The following is a 21,256-nucleotide window of genomic DNA, read 5'->3' as shown; positions in this document are numbered from 1 at the left end:
AACCATCTTATTAGCTAATCAGACTGCATAAAGTACACTGGATAGCAAATTGTTTTTGAAAATGTTGCATCCTCAGAAATTTTTGGGAATATGATAAACTACTTGAAGCTGAGCACAAGTATAATTTCAGACTACTTGTATCATGTAAAAATTTGTAGAGGCAAGACATTAACTTTTTTTGAATATAATGCAATTAATTCCATTACGGTGTTGATGCCTTGCAATAGTTCAACTAAGCTAATTATGTTTTGATGATTTTCATTTGTACTCAGTGTCTGAGGCTCCTTGCTTAAGCATGCAACAGAAATTAACCAACATTGATGGATTCCGGTAGTCTTGATACTGTTTCTCTGTGACCGCAATGTCCTAGTAAAATCTTTCACCATGCTCATCCTAACAGCACCAGGATTTGCAGGGAAGAAGTCTAAATGGGAATGGAGGAAGTTAATCTTTAGTGATATGTTGCACTTCATGATTTTGTATGCTTGAAGCATGTTGTCAACCATCTGCAAGTAACCTGTGTTCTGCAGTTGCCAAGAAAATTTTCAACAACAACCTTGAATTGATACGATTTTCTCCTGTTGCACTAGAAGTTCTTTGAATTGCCTGTCGTTGATGACCTGTTTGATTTGTGGACCAACAAAATTACTTTCCTTAATCTTGGCATCAGGTATTCTGGGAAATATCTATGTCAAATATCAAAATCATTCACAAAAATTTTTGTGTCAGGTGACAGCAGACTCCATTCTTGCAGCCTTGAACCCAGTAATTGTGCTTTTGCCATTGACAAACCCAAGATTCCGATCAAATCATTTAAATCAGATTAACTCTGTATCAGTGTTGTTTTCCATTCCTGGCTTGTGCTTTGTGGCTTCTTTGTCTGTCTTCTCTAGACTCCATGTATCTAATGGCTTTGGTACTGGAAGACTATCGTCTTGTGGTATTCAATGGATTTCCTGTTTTTAACAGAAACCAGACACACTGGTCAGACAGAAGTAGCAGCCTGTCATATAATCCTTCTGTTCTCGCCGTATCATTCAGGACACTGAATGGCATTGACTTTTGAGTACCTCTGAGCCAATCACTAAGATTGACAGTGCGTGTTGCACACCAAATGTGAGGAGACTGGGCTTTGGCTTGGATGCCAAGTTTAGATTCAAAGTAGAGCTCCCAGGCTTTCTTAATAAGAGTCATGCATTGTCTTTGAGATTTAAGCATATACTTGCCACATATATAACAGAAGGTATTGAGGTTGTTGCAACATTGGCAAGATACTTTGCTGTCACAAATACTCCGAATATACAATTACTTTATTATGAGTGTACACAATATGCTATATGCATCAACGTGGTTTCAAACTGATATGCATGTAAGCACAATGCATAGAATGACAGACATGTGCCTGACGCTTTTATAGATTTTCTAAAACCTGTCCTGTCGTGCGGCATTCACCCTGTCTAAGCATGCCCAGGCATACCTGAACAAGATAGAAATCTTACATTGAGGGCGACACTTTAATTGACTTGAATTACAAATGGAAGTACCAAACATAGGCGATTTCCAAAAAAATGGTATGTGATGGGGAAATTTCATGGTGATTTTCATAATCAGCAGCCCAAAATTCATAAAATACACGCAAAAGTATTTAGCAAGCAAAATCAGCAACCTTGAAGTGATTATTTCATTTCAAACTCCTAAGGATAGCACCATATCAAAGGTCAAAGTAAATTTATTATGGAAGTATATAAATGTTAACCATATACAGCCCTGAGATTCATTATTTATGTATTTAATAGGGTACAGTACAGAAAAGGCAGTTCCAGCCCTTCAAACTGCACCGCTCAGAGTTTCCCAATTTATTCCAAGTCTTATCACAGGATATTTTACCAATGGTACATCTTTGGACTGTGGAAGGAAACTGGAGTACCTGGAAGAAACCCGTGTGTTCACAGAGAACGCACGAACATACAAACTCCGTACAGGCAGCGGCGGGAATTGAACCTGGGTCACCTGCTCTGTAAAGCATTGTGCTAACTACTACGCTCCCATACCCCCTCCCTTGCAGGCGTTTTCAGGAAAGAAGAAATGCAATAGAATTTTATGAAAAACTATACAGAAACAGCCAAAGACTGACAAACACCAATCGCAAAAGAAGGTAAATGTGTAACTAAAAATAATATAAAGAACATAATATATTCAGAGTCAGTCCTTAACCAGATGGTGTGTGATCTAAGTCTTCTGGACCTCCTGCCCAATGGTAACAGTGAGAAGAGGGCATGACCTGGGTGGTGGGGATCTTTGATAGATGCTACTTTAATGTGGCAGTTCTCTATATTCATTTAATCAATGGTGCAGAGGGCTTTGTCTGTGAAATACTGCACAGTGGCCCCCACTTTCTGTAGCCTTTACTGTTCCGGGGCATTGGTAGTTCCATACCAGGCTGTGATGCAACCAGCTGGGTTCTCCACGCTGTGCATGTATAGAAGTTTGTCAAAGTTTTTAGTGACATGCCGAATCCATGTAAAGTTCCAAGAAAGTAGAGGCACTTTGGTGCTTCTTTGTGATGACAATCATGTGCTGGCACCAGGACAGATCCTCTGATATGTTGCTGTCAAGAAATTCAAAGCCACTGATCCTGTCAACCTCCATTCCCCTAAAGAGAATTAGCTCACGGGAGTGGTGATCATAACTCAGTTTACAGTTAGCGATGAGGATGAGTCTGGTCCTTGGATGAAAGAGCTAAATTGGGGAAAAGCAATTACCACAAAATTTGCAGCAGGAACTGGGGAGAGGAAATAGAGAGCAGCCTCTTGAAGGTGAATCCACATGGTGTGTGGGAGTCCTTCAAAGGGCAACCAGTTACAGTTCACGACCAGTGTTTTCTTTTAAGGATACAAGATAAGAAAGCAAGTTTTGGAAATGTTGAAAATGATATTGCAAGTTTAGCCAAAAAAAAAGGAAACATATAGAAGGTTTCATATTATAAGGTCCTTGAGGAATATGAAGGAAGCAGGAAAGACCTTAAATAAGGAATTAACGGGGCTAAAAGGGGGCATGAAGTGTCCTTGGAAAATGAAAGTGATGTGAATCCCAAAGCATTTGAAATGTACATTAAAATTAATGTCTGGTAAGAAATGGTGGCGTGCTTGGATGCAGTGGTCTCTATGGGGCAATCAAAGGTGTTAATGCCTTTTTTAAATGTCTTTTTTTATGATCACAACATACTGCTGGGCATTAAGAACTTCGAGTACTGCATGTCTACCCCATCAGTGAGTTGCTGGTTAACAGAGGAGCTGGCCTTGGTGCGGTCTGTGTTGCAGCCTGGTACAGAGAGGCCTCGGAGTACTAAAATTACTAAAATGACAATACTAAAAGTCTGGTTCACTGGTTTATTGATGGGTCCAATGGTAGGGGAGCTGCGTGGCCTCGGTTGTAGCGAGGCCTAGGCCTCATATAATGGTGTCTGTTGTTTGCCACCTAGGAGAGAGACATCGCCGTCTGTACCTGGAGGCAATGTGGCACGGTGTTCCTGCTGGCATCAGTTCTACCCTCCAGTGTTCACTCGGAGGATGACAAACTGGATTGTGTTAGGTTCTCATATAGCCTGAGTCATTAAGTCCATGACATGCATATGTACTGTCTGTACTGTCTAATATGTACGATATGTGCCTTATGCTGTGCATGACTGTTGATATTGCGTTTTGCACCTTGGCCCCAGAGGAACATTGTTTTGTTTGGTTGTATTCATGGGTATTCATGTGTGGTTGAATGACAATTAAACTTGAACTTGAATTAAAAGGGCAGCGAGGGAAATACAGGACAAATAAAGGACGCTATGCCTGGAGCCAGGGGAAGTTGGCAAAGTCTTCAATGTGTACTTTGCATCAGGGCATTTTGATGTTGAAGGACATATTGATTTAAAGGAGGAAGTGGTGTTGGGTCTTTTGGAAAATTATTGAGGTGCCTAAGTTGCAAGGCCAGATGGGATCTATTCCAGGCTACAAGGGAAGAGATTTCCTGCACCTTAGCAGAGATCTGTGTATCCTCTTTAGCCGCAGACAAAGTCCTAGAAGTTTGGAAGTAAGCCATTTTTTCCCTTTGTTTAAAGAAGAGTAAAAGGGACAAACTGGGAAATTAATGAGTCTTACATCAGTGATAGGAAAATTACTGGAGAAGATTTTTAAGATAGGATTTATTGTTTGTGAAAATTAGACATTAGGAAAAGTCAGCATAGATTTTTTGTGGGTAGTCCTGTCTCTCAAATTTGATTGTGTTTTTAAAGAAAATAATGATGATAATTAGTATGATTAGGGCAGTGATTGTTATCTACATTTACCTTTGTAAAGTATTTGACAAGGTTCTCTCCCCCCCCATGGTAGGCTGGTCTAGAAGGTTAAGTCACATGGAATCCACAATATTTTGGTAGTTGGATACAAAATTGGCTTTGCCATAATAGACAAAGAGTGGTGGTGAAGGAATGTTTCACAGATGAGGTTTGTGATCAATGGTGGGATCAGTGCCGGGATCTCTGTTATTTGTAATATGAATATATGTAAATTACCTGAATGAAAATATAGGTGGTCTAATTAGTAAGTTTGCAAAGGAGACAAAATTAATGCGGTTGTGGACAGTGAGGAATGTTATCAAAGAATAGAGCATATGTAGACCAGTTGGAAGTTTGGGCAGAGAAATGGCAGATAGAGTTTAATCCAGATAAATGTGAGGTCTTCCATTTTGGGAGGTCAAATGCAAGAGAAAAATATGTGGAAAGGAAATGCCAGAAAGGTACCTTAAGAGCCCAGAGAGATAATGGGATAAAAGCCCCTTGAAAGAGGTAACACAAGTTGTTAGTGCTGTAAGGAGGACGTGTGGCATGCATGCATTTATCTGTAGAGGCACTGAGTATAAAAATTGGGAAGTTGTGTTGCAGCTGTACAAAAATTTGTGTAGGCCTCATCTGGAATATTGCATTGCAATTCAGCTCACCGCAGAAATGATGTGAAAGCTTCAGAGAGGGTGCAAAAGGGTGCAAAATGTGGATGTTCCCCACATTAGGGGTAGAGAATATTACAAAAGAAGTTGCACAAACTTAGATTGTTTTAAGTCTGAGACTGATGGGCAACTTTATATAAGGATATAAAATTATGAGATGCATAGGTAGGGTGGAAAGCCAGTCTTCTTTACCCCCAGAGTGGCAGTGTCAAATACCACAGGGCATACTTTAAGGTGAGATGTAAAAAGTTTATAGGAGCTATGTGAGACACCTTTAATACATGAAGATTGGTGGGCACCTGGATTGCACTTTCAGAGGAGGAGGTGGAAGGAGATGCAATGGCAATATTTAAGAGGAATTTAGACAGATGCATGAACAGGCAGGGAGCATATGGATACGGATGTGAAGGGCTTTTTACTCTGCTGTACTGTTGTACATTCTGTATTCTATGTTCATATTGAATTCTACATCCAGTGATGGAACGTAGTGATATATGTGCCGGGAATAAATTCAGCTAGATTTGGAGCTGCATTTGAGTCCAAGTCCGTAGCAAGCTGACATTTACCTTCAAGTTCCAGGCCAATATTTACAGCACCGATACATTGTCCAATATTTAATGCTGATTTCTTCTTTATTGTGCAATAGATAATTATCATGAATTAGAAATTTTAATATCAATTGTGTAAAGAGCAGTTGACTGTTTGAATGTTTGATACATATCTAAGTCAAACTTGAAGTTATAACTTATAGTCATTAGGCAGAAATTGAAAGATTAAGCTAAAATTAAAGTAATTCCTGGTGAAACATATACAAAATGTTGGAGGAAGTCAACAGGTCAGGCAGCAACTATGGGAAGGAATAAACAGTTTGGTCTTGGCCCGAAATGTCAACTGTTTATTCATTTCCGTAGTTGTTGCCTGACCTGCTAAATTCCTTAAGCATTCTGTGCATGCTACTCATGATTTCCAGCATCTCTTGTGTTTATCATTCCTGGTGATGTTTTATTAAGTTGGTTTAATGAAATTATGAATTTGATGACAGTAATGGCAGAAAAACATGCTTATTAAGTGATGTAAAATGATCACATTAGCCTCAGCTTTCATTCTGATATTAACCAGAGCCACAGATATGCAAGTATTTAATCTAACTGTCGTTAGACCAAAAGTTGTCAGCAGGGATGAGAGCATTTTGAAAACTTCACCCCAAAGCTTTTGCTGGTCAAGTTTATCATGACCGTGACTTAAGCTTGACTATTTTAACTCTAGCAAAGATTCTTCCTCTTGCTCAATTGTCTCAACCCAGAAGAGAGTTGTCTGGCTGATTTCCATTAGCTTCAATTGTACATGATATCCTTGTTATTACACTAAATGATATACCATCTTTACACTTCCACCTGATTTCTGGAATTTTAAACTCTATTTGGATAAGACTTATGTTGTCGGGAGCTGAGTAGTATTAAAGAAGCAGAACACAAATAAGCAATTATTTGACGACTAAGTACCTCTTGATGACACTGTCACAATGGTTTCTATCATTTTTCAACTGATTTGGAAAAGATTGATGAGACAATAATAAGTTGGATTGGATTTTCTTCTTTGAAACCAGGACATACCTGGGCAATTTTCCACATTATTTTGTGGATGCCAATGTTGCAGCAAATTAGAATGTTGGAATAAATTAGTTGGAGGTGCAGCTGGTTCAGGAGCACAGTCTTTAACACTGCAGTGCGTATTTTTTTTCAAACTCTAAAGCCTTGCTGCATCCAGAGCACTCAGCTGTTTATTGATACCACATAGAGGGAACAGAATTGGATGAAGATGGTTTCTGTGCTGGTGGAGTCCTCAGGAGGAGGCCAAAATTGATTATCCACTTGACAGTACTGACAGAAGAAAGCTGCGAATGCTTCACAGTGAATTTAATCTTGTATTTCAGCTTTCCTTTTGTAGTCATAGGCTATATTCTGCAATCGCTGAGGATCAAGCTGATTAGCGATCTGTCTCTTCTTATTAGCTGCTACAAGTCCATTGCCATTCGTGAATGACTGAGGCAGGGTGGGACTGCAGAGCATTGATCTGAGCTGCTAACCATGGGATTACTTGACCCCATCTAGTATAGCTTGTTGTTTGTTTCAGAGATGTAGATTCACATTGCTGCTCTTTCATTTGTAAGTAGCTCTAACAGTTCTGCTTCATGACACACACAAGCTTATTTAAAAACCTAGTTTTGAGTTGAGAAATTTGTTGAAAATCTACCCTGTTTAGCATGATACTCCATGTCCTCAATCTGAAGATAAAACATTGTCTCCACATCACTTTGTTTTTTCTTACACCAACATTGCCGTGATAAGCTACACCTACTGCAGGTGGGTGAGGATGAGCTTAAATAAATTTTATACACTTCATTCTGGGCAGCTTCTCTGGGAAGTGTCATACAGACTTGGTTGCTCATCATGAAAGATATTGAAGTTGATCACTCATTGAACATTGTGTGTTGTTGCTGCTGTCCGTTCTGTTTTCTTCTGTTATCTTCATTCTGGAGTGCTAACTCATCTTGGGAAGGAGAGAGTGCGATGGATGGCAATTGGCCACGTCTTGATTGCACACTATTATGGAGTTATTTTTTGTGGATCTTTTCTGCCTGTGGAAAGGCTGTACCTAATGGCAGTGATTGGTAAGAATGCATGAGCATTGCTGGTTAGGCATGATTTAATGAGCATTACTGTTGCTTAACTATGAGGCACTGTCATGCAATTTCACTCTAACAATTTTGGCACAAGTTCCTAGATAACAGTAAAGTAGCTTTACATTGTCAGCTGGATTATTGGTGATGTGTCTTTGTCAAACCCAGTACTTAGAATCTTACTGGATTGACTTTGCAAATGTGTTGCTATTGTATTTCTGCAGTATTTTCATACAGTTGAGTGGCCTAAGGATTTGTGTCTTGGGCAGGTAAAAGTACGATGTGGCTGGGCTGGAATGGCATTTTTCCTTCCATAAAAAGCATCAGTAAACCAGATATATTTTAATAACAATCCACTAGGATAATGCCAATACAGTACTAGATTGTTATTCTAGATTTATGTAACTAACATCAATGGGGAATTTTGTTCTATCAGTACTGGTCTCTGATTATTATTGCACTGATATAACTGCTAACATAACAAGCATATCACTAATGTATCTGGTCTTTAAAGAACTGAGAGCAGCTGATTAAAACTGCTTGAACCATCCACCATTCCTAATGCTCTAATTACATTTTAAGAAGTGATATTATAATTTGATGCCTGTGGTGATGACAGTTACTTGTCAAACTGTTAATTTCCTTCACTGCATTCTGGAGTCAACAGGAAATTAGTTGGAGAAATTGGGTATTATTTTGGTTCAGTTGAACTAATACTTCTAGGTGTAAAGTTAAGGCAAAATATCTTGCAAGGATATTCTTTTTTAAACGTAATCTACTGCTTGGCCTTTTGGAATACTTGACTTCCACCCTTGATAGAGGTGAATGTGTATTTTCTCCCAACCCCCCTCTGAGATTTTTTTTAAAGAATAGTCTTTAAAAGTTCTTAATTTACACTTCTAAATAGATGCTATACACACATTTCTAGTTGTGAGCTAAACTGTGATAAGTGATAAAAGAAAGGTATATCACAACTTTCAGTTTCTGCTTTGTTAAAAGTTAACATCAGGCATTTTGGTGCATAAGGATTGGTTGGTGGTGGTAGATTATTGAACTAAATAACTTAATGCTTAGAACATTGTGGTTTGGCATTATATTAAAATATTAGTCATGAAAGGAGAAATGTTTAGAAAATCATTAAATCCAAACATTTGTAGATTTATAAATGATAATGATGCAGAAAGGTGATATTGCAGAACTGCAAAAAGTTGTTGATATAACATGCTTAAGTGCAGAGTGAGTGATAAGACTGGAGGTGGAAGGGATTACAGGCAGTCCTCGGAGTTCCGTTCCTGAGTCCGTCTTTAAGTCAGATTTGTACTTAAGTCAGAACAAGTACATCCGGTATTATTTAGCGTCAATTAGTCAAACGTTTGTCTTGGTATATAGTATATATTTTACCTTTCTATGCATATAAAACACTTAAGAAACGTATGTATTCCAATAACTAAACCACTGCATTGCTTAGTAATAATTATAGCTTTCATCGGGGCAGGGCCTTTCACATGCTCCATTATTCTCACTTTATCCTTTAAAATTGTTCCGATTGTTGACCAACTGTAGCCTAATGTTTTTCCAATGACTGATGGTGTTTCAACTCTTTCCAAATGCTTTATTTTTCAACTTTATTTTCAATTACGATTGCTTCCCATCAACAGAACTGAAGCACTCCGCCAGCTGCTGAGGTCCGCTGGGTCTGAAGGACCACCGCCCTAATTTCCCCGGGTCCAAAAGTCCACCACACTGAGGCAGGTTAAATGGGACAAGTGGGGGCTGTGCTGGGTTTGGGTATTTGATCCTCCACAATATTCCGTGTGGGAATTTAAACTGGACGTGGCAGTGTTTTTTTTTTACGAGGTTGAGTTGTGCGCTCGACATGAACCCGGCACAAGTGGTACTGGAGTCACTGGATCAACATCAACCCGGCACGGGAGCGGTCTGTCACTGGATCGAACTCGAGAAACTCTGTTCTGCAGCCCGGCGCTGATCTCACTGCGCCACCAGCTGACCGGAACAGGGAGGCCGGGGTCAGGGTGAATCTTGCTAAGAAAAATTTAAGCCAAATACAAAGTTACACACTCAATGGCAGACGGCTTTCTCCTCCCTTGGCTCATAAGTACGAGTTGTCTGTAAGTTGGACGATTGTAACTCGGGGACTATCTGTACGCAACTAATTGGTTTTACAAGCACTATTGGTCCAAAGCAAATTATAATCGTAATAGGTTTTGAAAAGGATAGATAAATGTACATAACAGGATCACCCATGTGGGCATAGATTCCTGCATTGCCAATCCCTCTTGCTGTCCATTCTCATTGCTGTAGTCCTTTTCTGTCGGTGTCCCTCACATTCTCTAAACACTTTCCTTGTTCCAATCCACTCCTTGCCATTTTTGTAGTGCCTGTTGTACCTTCTGATTAGCTCCCCTTTTTCAATTGTTCTGTGTACACCACTACCCCCCTCTCTCCTCTGTCATTTCTACATCTATATCTCTATCCCCCTGGCATATTACATTCACTTTCCCATCAAAGGACTTTTCATGCTGTCACTCATTCTACAGCCCTAATTAATAACTCAAGTTGTTACCCTAGGAAGAGTTAAGCCTTACTTACATGTGCCATCTTGGCGAATCTCAAGATGCTGCTATGGTCAACAAACTGGAGGGGTGAACCTGCAGAAGGATTTGGTACCCCCCGCCCCCCCCATGATCTCATCCATACAGGAGGAGCATCACTTGATTTAATGAGCAAGTTGCTTGATCTGTTTGTGGGACAGTCAGAAAACAGTTTGAAACTTCTAATGTCAGGACCCTCATGGACAATGACAACAACAACAGATCTAAAGGTAGTTTTGCATCGCAGATCAAATTTCAAGGTAAATTTATAATTGAAGTATACATATGTTACCAAATACTACCTTGCAATTCATTTTCTTGCAGGTATTTACAAGAATAAAATAAGAAACATACTAGAATTTACAAAAAGCTTCCTGTCATATCGCTAGCAGGTGGTAAGCTGGGCTCCCTCACCTCCATCCCTCTGACTCTCAACACAGGAGCCCCTCAGGACTGCGTACTAAGGCCCCTCCTTTACTCCCTGTATACCCATGACTGTGTCACCACTCACACCTCTAATAATTACATTTACAGACAATACCACATTGATTGGCCTAATCTCAAACAATATCAAGGGGGCCTACAGGGAAGAAGTCATCTCCCTGACACAGTGGTGTCAAGAAAACAACCTCTCCTCAATGTAGCAAAAACAAAGGAGCTGGTTGTGGATTACGGGAGGAATGGAGATGGGCTAACCCCTATTGACATCAATGGATCTGGGTTTGAGAGGGTAAACAACTTTAAGTTCCTCAGCATCCACATCACTGAGGACTTCACATGGTCCGCACACACCAGCTGTGTGGTGAAAAAGGTACAACAGCGCCTCTTTCACCCCAGATGGTACAGAAAGTTTGGTATGGGCTCCCAAATCCTAAGAACTTTATACAGGGTCACAATTGAGAGCATCCTGACCTTCTGCATCACTGCCTGGTATGGGAATTGTACTTCCCTTAATCACAGGATTCTGCAGAGAGTGGTGTGGACAGCCCAGCCCATCTGTAGATGTGAACTTTTCTTGGATTCAGGACGTTTACAAAGACTAAAGGGCCCAAATGATCTTTGTGGACTGTGTCACCCCAACCATAATCTATTCCAGCTGCTGCCATCCGGGAAACAGTACAACAGCATAAAAAGCCAGGACCAACAGGCTCCAGAACAGCTTCTTCTGATTAATTCATTCTGATTTGAGTGTATTTCTATTTTACATTGACTCTTCTATTTATTATAAACTTACTGTGATTGCACATTTAGATGACGTAAGGTAAAGATTTTTACTCTGCATGTATGTGATGGATGGAAGAAATAAAGTCAATTTTAATTCATAGACAAAGAATGATAAACAACCAAAGTGCAAAAGAAAACATGACTGTGCAAATTAAAAATAATACTGAGACCATGACTTGTAAAGAAACTGAGACTGTAAGTCTTGGAATCAGCTCAGAGAGGTGGTGAATGAAGTTATCCACGCCAGTGAGGATAACTGATAAGGGTCTCAGAGGCTCTGATGTTACTGTGCTGAATGTGGCATGATGGGCAGAACATGGCCAGCTCAAAGAACAAGGTAGTTGGGGACAGTTTTACCTGTAAAGACATATTGGATTGGAATACTATCTTCATGGCATGAGCTATGCCCTCAATGATCTATCATCCTGGTATCTCAACAAAAACCCCTGTGGAATTTGAACATCTTGTGACTTTCTAGCTCAATCTATTGCTGACCCAACATGCTATGGCCATCCACACTTACACCACGTCTAAAGCTATGGAAATGGCTGAAGAAGATTTCTACTTCAACCTCTGGTTAAAAGAAATGTGGGGATTTTTGTGCATGAAGCATTCATAAATAACAAATAATTAGGAAGGCAATGGAATGTTGGCCTTTATGGCATGAGGCATCAAGCAACTTGAACAATGTCAGAGCACATTGGGAGAGAATAAGAACTGGTTTCCATTTCGTTCTTTAAACATCAGCACCATCCAAGCTCTCTTTACATAGCACCTACTTTACCTTTCTATTACATGAAGCAGAATAGATAATGTCACATTTTTGCACATTGTATTTCAGCTGCATGTTTAAGCCCATCCATTTTGTCTTTAGTACCTTGAAACCTTGTTAAATCCTCCTCTATACTTGTAAACCAGTTTAGTTTAGTATCGTAAGCAAGTATCATAGACATTTAAGCAAGTGTCATAAATATCATGTGAAATACAGTATCATAAACATTTCCTTTCCTCAACCAAATAATTAATTAGAAATCAAGAAAAGACATCCTCAAACTGGGTAATGTATTAGTCATAGTCTGCCAACCGGAATAAGATCCATTTATGTTACATTCCATTACTAAATAACCAATTTTTAGTCCATTTCAGTATGCTGCCTCAAATTCTATGTGCTCTAAACCCTATTAACCAATCTCCTCTTTTTAGAAGATGATAAAGTATCTACTTTTAAAGCCACCCTTTCAATACTCTGATGCAAGTTATCAAGTCTTGAACTCATTAGCCCCGCTAGGTGTCTCAGAATTCGCAAAATGGAAAAGGAAGCAGATCATACTGATCCCAGGGACGGCAGAAGAAGCAGATTCAGAGTGCAAACGTGTCCAAACTAAGTATCATTAAGATGCTGTTAAGTCTTAGCAGCAGTAAAGTTCTTTACATGACAATGTAACTCATGTTAAACCAGGAAACCAGCCCTCGTTCACTGCAGAAAAGCACAACCTGAGCAGTAAATTCATTGCCAAGCTGGTGAAGTTCGAAGAGAGGACCATATGTTTGCTGAACAGCAAAGGTACACCTTACTGATCCCATTGCCAACAAATTGGTTGAAACTCTGCGCACATGATGCATCTCGTTGTGAACAACAGTGAATGTTTGGTCATAGGTGTCTTCAAGGATTATCTGCTCTTTAAAAAGATTGGTCTCCTGCATTGGTGCTGTCTTCCCTCCCTTCACAGCTTTCACTGTCTAGTCTTCATAGGCTGCAACTGAGCTACTTCACTGCTGAACATCAGGGCAGAGTTATCGCTGATTTTTCTTGCCTTTGGGGGGGTGTGGGGGGGTTGGGAGTACAGATGGGTAATTATACCTCTGTATAGCCTTCTGCAAACTTCTCATGGTTTGATTAGTTTGATGGCAAGATGGGTTGGCCAGTTTAGTCACTTCAAAGCCTACTCTTGCCATAGTATCATTAACCTTTGAGTGTCCGGCCCAGCAGGTTCTGTGGATTGTTTCTTCCACTTGGCTAAGCAGAATTTGGCTAAACTTCCCATAATTCGAGCTCCCTGTTCTGATGAGCTGCTTGGCCACATCTGCAGAAGATGAATCTAAAGAACTGGCACCCATCTTCATCCTTCATACTGATTCCATCTTGGCGATCTCTTCAAATCTCCAGAAAACTGTTTTGGCCACTGCATGTAATTTGAAGAAATGGCTCAGTATACAGATATGGATATGAATCCCTCATAATTCTGCTGTGATGCTCATGTCTTATGATCTAGTAGAATCGGTACTGTAGCGTAGCCAAGCTGTTATAGTGCAGCAATATTATCGCCATTTACTTGAGGAAATCTTCCATAAATCTAAACAAATCTTAATTGAATATTATTTAGTACATGATGTTTTCTATTTGAATTAGATTAGTTAATTATAAAGTTTATATAAGATGACAATTAATGACTCATGGCTATCAATAGTCTTATATTCAGAGTAGATGAAAGTTCTTCAATCCAACCCTCAAAGCAAATTGGAAATGTTTAGTCTGTGTTCCCTTCATTAGTGGATGGCCTTATGAGATCATTTACAAAGAATTGTTCATCGCACCAACAAGAGAAGTGTACCCAAAGGACTACCTTTGTAGCTGTGCTAATAAATGCAATGTTTTGGAAATATTTTGATATAGAATAAACAAATCCTTATAATGCTTTATAAAGTGTTCTAATTTTTTTTTCTAATCCCACCACAGCTGTATCTCTCTTCTATTCTGTATTCTCTAACTGCTCTAGTATTAGTAGCAGTGTTATTTGTTTTATATAGAAATGATGTTGCATGTGCAGACCATCCTTTTATTTGAGGTTCTTATTTTGAAACTTATCATTCCAAACTTAATTTTAAAGAGACTTTCTACACTGAAAATGCGCTGAATAATAATAATTAATTAAATCCAAAACATTTGTATGGCTTAGGAATTTAATTTTGGTTCAATTATCTAATAGCTGGTAGGAAAATAAAAAGATAGGTTCGTGCTAAGGTTCCAAATGCAGTTCCTAATTCACTGAAAACCTTGTACTTATTTTTTTATTGTCAGATTAAATGTTTTCTAATGAAGCTGAAATTTATGCCTTTAAATTGTCATTTAAAGTTTGTGGCGGGTCTTCATTTTAAACCTAAAGATTAATGACAAAAAAAATCTCAAAATGCTTTGCGTATAGAGTGACAGTGATAGTATTTCTACAGACCATACTCATTACAGCTGTGATATAATAGTTGTGGAGGAGTAAGTCATGTGCACTGTGCCTGAAAAGTGATGGAACAAATACTTAGATCAAGAATTCACAAATAGATTTATATACAGCAAGGAAATGGGTCATGGAATGAATTACAGTTCATCCACATCAACAAAGATACCTATCTCAGCTAATCCAGTGTGGAATCACTGGAATTTAGGTGAATGTGGGGGAGGGGTGGAATCTCATTGAAACCTACCTAATATTGAAAGGACTAGATAGGGTGGATGTGGAGAGGATGTTTCCTATAGTGGGGGTATCCAGAACTAGAGGGCACTGCCTCAAAATTGAGGGGCAACCCTTTAGAACAAGAGATAAGGAAGAATATTTATAGCCAGAGAGAAGTAAACCTGTGGAATTCTCTGCCACAGACTGCTGTAGAGGCCAAGTCTGTGCATATATTTAAGGCAGAAGTTGATCATTTTGTGATCGATCAGGGCATTAAAGGATATGGCAAGAAGGTAGGTGTATGGGGTTGTGTGGGATCCAGCATTGGCCACGATGGAATGGTGGAGCAAACTCAATGGACTGAATGGCCTGATTCTGTTCCTATGTTTATGGTCCTATGATCTTACCTGCCTCCACCACCTTATCTGCAATAACTTGCTCTTCAAACCTTTCTTCTCTCTTGTTAAACTTGTGCCCTCCAATTTTGGACTTCCCTACCCTGGTGAAAAGACTGACTGTCTACCTTATTGAAAGTATGCTGCTCACAATTTTCTAAATCTCTGTAAAACCACCCCTGAGCCTCTTTACCTGCCTATCCAATCCTTTGCCCATTGTCCCCGTTAATTGGAGGGATGCACATTGTATCAGAGGGATAGGATGGTAGGCAGAAGGGGTGCGTCTTCTGCCACCTCCAGTGGGATCCCAACACCCACCTCCACTTCTCTGTTTTCCACAGTGATCACCCTACGCGACTCCCTTGTCCATTGATCTCCATTGTGGAATTAACCTTGTAAGCGGAACAAGTGCTACACCTGCTCCCTAACTACCATTCAGGGCTCTAAACAGTCCTTCCAGGTGAGGCGACACTTCACCTGTGAGTCTGTTAGGGTCACCTACAGTGTGGTCTCCTGTATATCGGTGAGACCCGACATAGATTGGGAGACCGCTTCGCTGAGCACCTACGCTCCGTCTGCCAGAACAAGTAGGTTCTCCCAGTGGCTGCCCATTTTAATTCCACTTCCCATTTCCATTACGATATATCCATCCATCACCGCCTTCACTGTCATGATGAGGCCACACTTATGTGGAGCAACAACACCTTATATTCTGTTTGGGTAGCCTCCAACCTGATGGCATGAACATCAATTTCTCTACCTTGCAGTAATGCACCCCAAACCACCCCCCCCCCCCGCTTCACGATTTTCCATTACCTTTTCCCTCTGTCATCTTATCTCCTTGCCTGCCCATCGCCTCCCTTTTGTGTTCGTTGCCCCTTTTTCTTTCTTCCATGGCCTTCTGTCTCTTTCACCAATCAACTTCCCAGCTCTTTACTTCATCCTTCCCCTCCAGGTTTCACCAATCACTGGTGTGTCTCTCCCCCCCCCCCCCCCCCCCAACATTTAAAACTACTCCTCAGCTTTTCTCCAGTGTTGCCAAAGGGTTTTGGTGCGAAATGTCGGCTAGTTTTTCCATCGATTTCCATAGAATTTTGGACGCCGCCATTCAGCTCGATGGGCTGGCTTTGTTTCGAGCGGACAGGAATGCAGCTCTCTCCGGTAAGACTCGCAGTGGTGGCTTGAGTGTTTACATCGACACGGAATGGTGTAAGAACTCCGTGCTGGTTTCCAGACACTGCTCATCGCAAGTGGAGTTTGTGGCTGTTAGATGCAGACCATCTTATTTGCCACGGGAATTCACCTCTGTCCTTGTATTCGGTGTCTACATTCCCCCCAGCGCTAATGCTAAGGAGACGCTCTGTGAACTGTACGGGACTATTAGCGAACTGCAGAACGCACACCCTGATGGTCTGTTTATTGTCGCCGGTGATTTTAACCACGCGAACCTTAAGTCAGTGCTCCCCAAATTCCATCAGTATGTGGACTTTGCAGTAAGCGGGGAGAACGCGTTGGACCTGGTTTACACAAACATCCCCGACGCGTACTGGGCAGAGCCCCACCCCCACCTCGGTTACTCAGGCCACATCTCTGTTACGCTAATCCCAGCATTCAGACCGCTCGTCAGGTGCTCCAGACCAGTTCAGAAGCAGGTAAAAACCTGGCCTGCAGGAGCCAACTCTGCTCCTCAAGACTGCTTTGAGCACACTGACTGGCTGCAGTCAGGGAGGCTGCAACCCATGGCAACTCCACCAACTTAGAGGAGTACACAGCATCAGTGACCAGCTACATCAGCAAGTGCATTGATGATGTTACTCTGTCCAAGACCATCACTATACGCGCTAACCAGAAGCCATGGATGACCGCGGAGGCGCGTGTGCTGCTGAGGACCTGCGACTCCGCCTTCAGAGCAGGCGACAAGGCAGCCTAACAACAGCGAGGGCCAAACTGTCCCAGGCCATGAGAGGGGCAAAGCGTGCACACGCTCAGCGAATCCACAGCCACTTCCAGGACAGCGGCGACACGCGGCGCATGTGGAAGGGCATCTAGGACATCACCTGACTGTGCAGGTGATGCCTGACTCCCAGATGCGCTGAATAACTTCCAAGCCTGTTTTGAGGCAGAAAATGATATGGCGGCGAGGAAGTCTACTCCTCCTCCAAATGACCAGGTGCTGTGTCTCACCGTGGCTGATGTGAGAAGAACCCTGTGCAGGGTCAACCCACGGAAGGCTGCTGGACCAGACAACATCCCTGGTAGAGTGCTCAGGGGATGTGCAGACCAGCTAGCAGATGTTCTCACTGACATTTTCAACATCTCCCTGAGCAGTGCCACCGTTCCAACGTGCTTCAAGGCTGCCACCATCGTCCCCGTGCTTAAAGTCTTTGGTGTCCTGCCTAAATGACTACTGTCCCGTTGCACTCACATCCATCATCATGAAGTGTTTCAAGAGGCTCATCATGAGGCACATCAAGACATTGGTACCCCCCTCACTGGACGCCCTGCAGTTCGCGTATCGTCCCAACCGCTCAACAGACGATGCAATTGCTATCACCCTCCACCTGGCCCTAACCCACCTGGACAAAAAAAAACATGTACGTTCGAATGCTGTTCATAGACTTCAGTTCAGCATTCAACACAATCATTCCTCAGAAACCGATTGGAAAGCTGAGCCTACTGGGCCTGAAAACCTCCCTCTGCAACTGGATCCTAGACTTCCTGACTGGGAGACCTCAGTCAGTCCAGATCGGGAGCAGCATCTCCAACACCATCACACTGAGCACGGGGTCCCCCCAGGGCTGTGTGCTCAGTCCACTGCTGTTCGCTCTGCTGACCCACGACTGTGCTGCAACACACAGCTCGAACCACATCATCAAGTTCGCCGATGACACGACCGTGGTGGGTCTCATCAGCAAGAACGACGAGTCAGCTTACAGAGAGGAGGTGCAGTGTCTAACGGGCTGGTGCAGAGCCAACAAGCTGTCTCTGAATGTGAACAAAACAAAAGAGATGGTTGTTGACTTCAGGAGGGCACAGAGCGACCATCCCCACTGAACATTGACAGCTCCTCGGTAGAGATCGTAAAGAGCACCAAATTTCTTGGTGTTCACCTGGTGGAGAATCTCACCTGGTCCCTCAACACCAGCTCCATAGCAAAGAAAGCCCAACAGCATCTCTGCTTTCTGTGAAGGCTGAGTAAAGTCCATCTCCCACCCCCAATCCTCATCACATTCTACATGGGTTGTATTGAGAGCATCCTGAGCAGCTGCATCACTGCCTGGTTCAGAAATTGTACCATCTTGGATTGCAAGACCCTGCAGCGGATAGTGAGGTTAGCTGAGAAGATTATTGGGGGTCTCTCTTCCCACCACCACAGACATTTACAATACACACTGCATCCACAAAGGAAACAGCATTATGAAGGACCCCGTGCACCCCTCATACAATCTCTTCTCCCTCCTGCCATCTGGGAAAAGGCTCCAAAGCATTTGGGCTCTCACGACCCAGACTATGTAACAGTTTCTTCCCCCAAGCTATCAGACTCCTCAATACCCAGAGCTTGGACTGACACGTTGCCCCATTGTCCTGTTTATTATTTATTGTAATGCCTGCACTGTTTTGTGTAGTTTATGCAGTCCTGTGTAGGTCTGTAGTCTAGTGAAGTTTTCTCTCTGTTTTTTACGTAGTTCAGTCTAGTTTTTGTACTGTGTCATGTAGCACCATGGTCCTGAAAAACGTTGTCTCATTTTCACTATGTACTGTACCAGCAGTTATGGTCAAAATGACAATAAAAGTGACTTGACCTGAGATGCTGCCTGGCCTACAGCATTGTGTGTGTGTTGCTGAAGACCTCAGAGCAGGATTGCTTTACCAGAGGGTCATCAGAGACAGCTGTATACTTTGCTGCACTGAATCATGGCTGTCCCCTGCCACTTTGAATGCAGAGCTGCAGCTCAATGGCTTCACCTTTCTCTGCAAAGACAGGACAGCTTAGGTTTTTTTTTAAGGCAGAGGAAGTGGAGTATGCTTTATGATTAACTCATTATGGTGCACAAATGTAGCGATTCTGTCTCAGTCCTGCTCACCCAATCTGGAACATCTAGCAGTCAAATGTGATCCATTTTATCTGCGGGGGGAGATTTCCACCATCATCCTGGTAGCTGTGTTCATTTCACCCCAGGCCAGTGGCAGGGCACTGGGGGAGCAGAGCAACATAATCAGCAGGCATAAAGCTGTTCACCCTGATGCCTTCCCTATCATTATGGGATATTTCTACCGATTAGCTTGCAGAAATCTTTGCACAACTGCCACCAACATATTACTTGCGGAACCAGAGGAGTCAACACACTTGACCACCGTTGTACCACCATCACCAAAGCCTACCGTCCTGTCACATGCCCACACTTTGGAAAGTCCAATCACCTGGCTGTACTTCTACTCCCAGTGTATAGGCAGAGACTAAAGACCACAGTACCGGTATTGAGGACCAAGAAGTTATTGTCAAGGGAGATGGAGGAGTGCTGACAGGACAGCTTTGAGTTGGCGGACTGCACAATATTCAGATTCATCTTTGAGTCTGAATGAATATGTCACAGCTGTCATTGACTTCACCAAGACCTATGCAGATGAATGTGTGCCATCTAGAACATACAGGCAGACTCGAGCCAAAAACCATGGATGAACCAGGAGATCTGTCGTCTGCTGAGAGCTAGATCTATGAAATTCAAGACCAGTGATCCAGAACTATACAAGAGGTCCAGGTATGAATTACAAAGGCAAAGCGCCAGGTCCTGGTGATGTACCTGTTAGAGCCGTGCAAAGCTGTGCCAACCAGCTGGCAGGAGTGTTTAAGGACATTTTCATTCTCTCACTGCTACAATCAGAGGTTCTCATCAGCTTCAAAAGGACAACAGACATACTAATGCCCAAGAAGTGCAGGGTGGGGTGTCTCAATGACTACCGCCTAGTGGCACTCATATCTACTATGATGAAATGCTTTGAGAGATTGGTCATGGCCAGAATCAACTCCTGCCTAAGCAAGGACTTGGACCCGCTACAATTTGCCTATTACTGCAATAGGTCTACAGCACATACAATCTCAGTGGCTCTTCACTCATCCTTGGATTACATGGACAATAGTGATACCCAAGTCAGGTTGCTTTTATTAACAACAGCTCAGCATTCAATGCAATCATAAGCTCCATCCTAATCAACAAGCTCCAAAACCTAGGCCTCTGTACCTCCCCCTGCAACTGAATCCTTGACTTTCTCACCAGGAGACAATAGTGAGGATCGGAAGTAACATCTCCTCACAGATAATCAATGCACATCTTAAGGATGCATGCTTAGCCCAATGCTCTACTCTCTCTACACTGTGATTGTGTGGTTAGGCACAGCTCAAGTGCCATATATGAATTTGCTCACGACACAACTATTGTTGGAAGAAGGTGTACAGGAGTGACATGGATCAGCTAGTTGAGTGGTGTTGCAGCAACAAGCTTGCACTTTATGTCATAAAATCAAGAATTGAATGTGACCTTCAAAAGGGAGAAGTTAAGGGAATATACACTAGTCCTCATTGAGGAATCAGAAGAACATGTGAATTTATACAATCAAATACCTGTGTACATGCTTTCTAAGTTTTCTTAATTCTCTATGAACAAGCAAAGAATAGAAAAACTAATAGCCGTAGAAAAGGAATTTCTGCCAGACATGTGTTCCTTGAAGCCCAATTCCAAATCTCCACATGTCTATGGTGCATTTCACATTGATGATGGTGGGTCTTTGAAAATCATTGCTGCCAGCACACCCAAAGTGTCTGCTTTTATAATTATTTATAACAAATTCAAACAATACATTTCAGTGTTATTGGTTTCCAATCAGATGACTGACCTTTAACACCTTCTT

General features: G+C 41.9%; 1 protein-coding gene across 1 annotated transcript in view; it reads left to right on the top strand.

The window, feature by feature from the left end:
* Window positions 1-21,256, top strand: part of cerkl (ceramide kinase-like) — a 188,087-nt gene that overhangs the window by 120,273 nt on the left and 46,558 nt on the right. The gene's annotated exons all lie outside the window — the stretch shown is intronic.

Source organism: Hypanus sabinus, chromosome 4, assembly GCF_030144855.1.
Source record: "Hypanus sabinus isolate sHypSab1 chromosome 4, sHypSab1.hap1, whole genome shotgun sequence".
Taxonomy (NCBI): Eukaryota; Metazoa; Chordata; class Chondrichthyes; order Myliobatiformes; family Dasyatidae; genus Hypanus; species Hypanus sabinus.
Note: the sequence above shows the minus strand (reverse complement) of the source record. Positions and strands in the feature narration are given on the sequence as shown.